Source organism: Alexandromys fortis, unplaced genomic scaffold (assembly GCF_014885135.2).
Source record: "Alexandromys fortis isolate MF-2015 unplaced genomic scaffold, M_Fortis_MF-2015_v1.1 scaffold_499, whole genome shotgun sequence".
NCBI classification, from domain to species: domain Eukaryota; kingdom Metazoa; phylum Chordata; class Mammalia; order Rodentia; family Cricetidae; genus Alexandromys; species Alexandromys fortis.
The window spans coordinates 83,393-89,218 of record NW_026068364.1 but is presented as its reverse complement, the minus strand read 5'-3'; the positions used below and the strand labels follow the sequence as shown (position 1 = coordinate 89,218).

At 42.7% G+C, this 5,826-nt stretch overlaps 1 pseudogene; it reads left to right on the top strand.

The window, feature by feature from the left end:
- Nucleotides 1–4,502: 4,502 nt before the first annotated feature.
- Nucleotides 4,503–5,427, top strand: LOC126495436 (olfactory receptor 1361-like; annotated as a pseudogene).
- The last annotated feature ends 399 nt before the right edge of the window (nt 5,428–5,826 follow it).

Sequence of the window (5,826 nt, the reverse complement as noted above, 5' to 3'; positions counted from 1 at the left end):
TGGCATCCTACCCTCTCACCTTCCCCTCTACCCTAAACTCCCTCCAGCTGAGACTCCCCTCCTCCAGCTGCTCATCCTCCTTACAACACAGCTCTCCTCACATCCTCACTCCTGCTGCTCTGGTCTTCTCTCTATGCTCCTTGTTCTCTGCCTGGTCCTTCTCTCTTCTCTCACAGATAGCCCTGGCCAGGTCCAGTTTCCTTCTTCCTCTGTTGGCTCTGACCTCTCCCAGATCCTCTGCCTCTCCCTCTCTCATATCAGCAATAGAAATCTTCCTTCCTTTAGTCACACCATGGGGTGCTAATGCTCGCACTTTTTTTTTCTGTTCCTCTCTGTATAGAGTGAGATCTCTAATCCCAGTTCTTGGAAGCTTGAGACAAATGCATGGGATTTCAAGGTCATCATAGTCTATATGGTGAACCCTGGTCACAAAAGAGAAAAGAAAAACAATAAAAGTATGAATGCAATGTCTTTATGCCATTATCAGCAAGATATGTCTTATGAATTACATTTTTCTCTCCCTGTCTCTCTCTGTGTGTGCATGTGGTGTGCACATGCGTGTGTTTGTATATGTGCACGTGTTGCATTGTGTGCATGTGAGGGCCAGTGGACAACTTTCAGGAGTCAGTTCTTTCCCTTGACCTTGTATGTTCTAGGGATCAAAGTCCCATTTGGTGACAAGTGTCTTTACATGCTGAGCAATCACACTGGCATTACAAATCAGTCTTTTTTTGTTTTTTGTTTTTTGACAACTGAAAGAAGAGAAAGAAGAGTCAACTGATTAGACAGATTCATGGGATTGAAAGTTCAGAAGACTTGGTGTCCATATGAAATTTATTACTTTTTTTGGCTTATTGTTGCCAAATTCAACACTGTAAAATATATATTTTTATAAATTGATGAGCTTGGTCTAACTATTATATGAACAGGGGACTAAGAAGAATAGTAAAGTCATTTGGAGAAGAACAGTTGAAATACATGACAAATAGAGATTAATATTGGGCTGTACTGACTTTAATGAAATATTTTTGTAAAAGCCTTTAATCAAGTCAAGGAGCCCTTTCATTTGGGATTTATTAGAAAATTTTTACACTAATATTTAAGTGCCTTTTGTTCATCTTTCATATCATTGTTATAGAAACCATTGCAGTTGGGTTTGGTAATTGATTCATACTTGACAGAGGGCTCCAGTTTTGGTTTTAGGCCATACAATTGATGGTGACATTAATTGGTGTGTGGTCTGATTTCTAGCAATGTGTTCACTAGATTTTGGTATCAAGTTCATGCTGACCTTAACCTAATGTATTGTTATGTGATACAAAATATTTATATACTGCAATATTATACATTATAAATATTTGTAAGCCCCATGTTATCAGATATGATTAAATATAAATAATAACCAAGGATAGACCTCTAGCAGCGAGGACCTGTATAACAACTGACTTTCTGAGGATCCTAATTCTTTTGCCCAGACAGAATATAGACTCTGAACACTTTATCTATGCCTCTAATTAGAACCTCTGAGAAATCCACCCTAGGGGATCACACTTGGCACCATCTTCATGGCAGCACCACCTCCAGAGATAAAGCATCAATTTATTCACTTCCAACCATCCAATTTTGGCCAAAGAGACCCACATGCCTCATTCTAGATGTTCTCTTCTGGGGGAAAAGGCCCTTCCCTTCTCAGCTTCAAGTGTGGATTTCTCAAAACCCAGTCTCACCCATGGCACCAGCAGAGACAGAACTTTCCTGAAGACATCTGATAACAGCAGGAGCACCCAGGTAAGGAGGCTGAGGAAACAGCAGAGGGCAACCCTACAACAGGCAGACTTTCATAGACTTGAGCACATGGTATGACTTATAGAGAAAGAACTTCATTCAATCCCTCTGCATCTGACCAAGTTTAAAGGAGGAAAGGTGTCTCACTCCTCCATGTCCATGCCTTGTTCCTACATGAGGTTCTCTCCACTAGGAACACAGTGGAAGCCGTAATGTAGGTAGAGGAAGCACAAAAATAGAATGGAGGTTAGAGGATTAGCAGCAGTACTGCAGACTGTTAAAAAGTCTGGTCAGAAGCAGAGAGAGAGAGAGAGAGAGAGAGAGAGAGAGAGAGAGAGAGAGAGAGAGAGAGAGAGAGAGAGAGAGAGAGAGAGAGACACAGAGACAGAGACAGAGACAGAGAGACAGAGACAGAGAGAGAATGAGAGAGAGAATGAGAGAGAGAATGAGAGAGAGAGAAAGTGAGAGAGACAGAGAATCAGAGAGACAGTGACAAGGATTCAGAGATACTTAGAGAGACAGTGACACAGAGACACACAGAGAGGAGATACACACACACACACACACACACACACAGAGAGACAGATACAGAGAGAGAAAAAGAAACAGAGATGGAGAATGTCATTATTTTATCCTGGTCCTCTTCTTTGTTCTGTGCGTATCCCCTGGAGTGTGTGGTTGTATAATGAAGGTGTCTCAGACTGTGGCTGCTTGGATGCTACCGAAACTGGGCAGTGGCGTGTTGACTGCCGCTGGAGTCCAGAGACAAAGCAGCCTTTAAGGTTCAGGGTCTCAGACCCCAGTGATGCAGACATGTCTTCACTTCTGGCATCTCAGACACACCCAATACTCCTATGATTCACAGAAATCACTCATCAAAACAAACGCACATTTAGGTATGCATATACACACATACATATGTGCGTTTATACATGCATGCATACATATATCCTGAAGGTTCTCTTTTCACAGCCATGACAGCAGCATTCTGTCTCATAAGGAAGCTTAAGGGGAAGTGGAATTGGAATCCAAAAGCTAAAGCTGAAGAACCAATCAAAGAAAGGGGGGTCCATGCATGACCTACCATGATACACTGGAGTCCTCTAGAAGCTGTAAACCTAGGGCTTAAACCCAAAAATGTTAGTATTATTCCCAGAAATTGCCATGTCAATATCCACCATCTCTTTTTTATACTAATTTTTTAGAATTTAATTTTACATTCCATCCACAGTTCATTCCACCTGTCCTCCCTTCCCTCCTCCCACTCAAGCCTCCCCACATCCATTCTTCCCAATGGGTAAGGGCTCCCATGGGAAGTCAACAGACTCAACCACTATAAATGCAGAGTATAAGAAAATACAGAACAACTGCAGCATAACAAACTCAGGAGTGAGCTTAGCTGTGGTTTCACCGCACGGAAGCAAGTTGCCTTTACATCCCATTGCATATTTTTCTATTTCTTTGATGGAAAACTATGTGGCTTCTAGAACATTAACACATAGTCAAGGGCCATTTTTGTTGGTCCTTATTAACTACCCATCATTCCAACTCTCAACTCTTTGCTTCTATAGTCCACTAAACCCGTGATCCATTAGATGCATATTCTAGTTTTTAAATAGTGGTGTGTGTGTGTGCGTGTGTGTGTCCATGTATGATTATGAGTGTAGCTGCACATGTGTCACAGCACTCATGCAGAGTTCTGCTTCTCACTTCACCATAAAAGCCCTGGGATAGAAGACGTGCTCTATGGTGTGGAGTTTTAGGAGGGTTCTGGGGATTTGAACTCAGGTCTTCACACATGGCACGTGCTTTACCCACTGAGCCATCTCCCCAGCCCTCATTCTAGCTCTTTGTTGCTGCTGTTGTTACACTGGTCTACATCCATGACAACGCTCTGGAAGTTACCTTGGATTCCCATCCCAGCGCTGTGCTTAGCTCCACTCTCACAGCAGCAGTCAGCTCGCTGTCTGGACCACATGAGCATCCAATGTCATCAATTTCCATGTCATGTTCTGTCCCTGCAGCCAGGCCATTTCTCCTGACACCTGTCTCCTCTCTTCGCTTTCCCCAGCCAGACCTCTGATCACCCCAGGGTGACTCTCCTCCCTTCTCAGCTGTAACTTCTGGTGACTTGGTACCTACCTATTTGAGCCAGTTCGAATTTGAGGCGGGAAGATTGCATAAGCTCAGAAATTCCTGGTCAGGCCAAAGAACAATGAGAAAGTGTGTGTTTGTGTGTCTGAGTTTCAAGGTATTTATGTGCCTGTTTGTGTATGTATGCGTGTGTTGTACATGGTGTGTGTGTTCATGCATTTATGTGTGGTTGTGTATGTGTGAACATGCATGCTCATGTGTGTATATGTGTAACACAGAGAACAAGATCATCAGCTTATTTTGAACTCTCACTGCTATTGATCAGCAAATTTGATAAAGCACCTAGCTGTCCACTCCTCAGTTTCTTCATGTACTATGTATATTCCTAGACTTAGTTAACTATTCATATATATGGCACTTAGCAAACAAGAGAATAAAATCATAGATATTATAATTCAATCATTTCAAAATGGACTAATCTTTTGCTATAAAAATACATTGTAAGGGAATTTACTAGCAGCTAATTCTCAACTAATGAGTAAAATTTCCCAACTCCACCAATGTTTTCTCCAAGTGTTGGTGAATGATTTCTGTATACAGGTCTCACTTTCTTCTCCAGAGACATGGATGGTGACAATCAGACGACAGTCACAGAATTCCTCCTCCTGGGACTCTCTGAAGATTCAGTANCAAGATGATTTTGTCTTTGGTATGTTCTTGGGGATGTACATGGTCACCATCTCTGGGAACCTTCTCATCATCCTGGCCGTCAGCTGTGACCCTCATCTCCACACACCCATGTACTTCTTCTTGGCCAACCTCTCCAGTGTCGACATCTGCTTTTCCTCAGTCACCGTCCCCAAGGCTCTGGTAAATCACATGGTGGGAAGCAAGTCCATATCTTACACGGAGTGTATGATCCAGATGTACTTCTTGTTCATATTTGGTAACATGGATGGCTTCCTCCTGAGTGTGATGGCCTATGACCGCTATGTGGCCATTTGTCACCCACTCCACTACACCCTGATGATGAGGCCCAGATTCTGTGTCCTCCTGGTGGCCATATCATGGGTCATCACAAACCTGAATGCTCTCTTGCACACTCTCCTCATGGTTCGACTCACCTTCTGTTCCCACAATGCAGTGCCCCACTTCTTCTGTGATCCCTACCTTGTCCTGAAACGCTCTTGTTCTGATACCTTTATCAATGATGTCACAGCCTTTGCTGAAGGTGGAATGATATTTATGACACCGTTTGTATGCATTGTTGTTTCCTATGTCTACATCTGCTCTAAGGTCTTGAAGATGCCCTCTGCACAGGGGATAAGAAAAGCCATGTCCACTTGTGGTTCCCACCTCACTGTGGTCTGTCTTTTCTATGGGGCGATCCTAGGAGTTTATATGCACCCTTCATCCTTGTATTCACTACGGGATGCAGTTGCCTCTGTCTTCTTCACAGTGGTGACCCCTATGGTCAACCCTTTCATCTACAGCCTGAGGAATCGTGACATTAAAGGAGCCCTAAGGAAGATAATTCTTAGGTCCTAGAATTTGAAATTTCTAGACCTGAGAGGATTTCTAGATGATATGTATTTTTTCCTTTTTATAGAGAGATCCTGACAGGTCCAGTGGTCAGCAGGATGGCTCCTGGCATTAGTGATAGATGTCTGTGTTCATGTTTTGATTCAGAAATCGTCTAATGCTCTCTGTCACATACTCTGAAATATATCTCTTCAAAGGGATGATTCTAAGATGCACACTTCACAGATAAGAGAAACTGAGAACATTTGGAAACATTCTGAACTGGGATGTATTTAATATCTCCTGAGATACTGGCTATCACATTGATCAGGGAATTTTAAGAGATATGGTCATCTACCCCTTTGGCCTCAAGCAGAGCTGTGGTTACCCTGGTAAATCACCCACAGGAACTTTAACTTACCCATA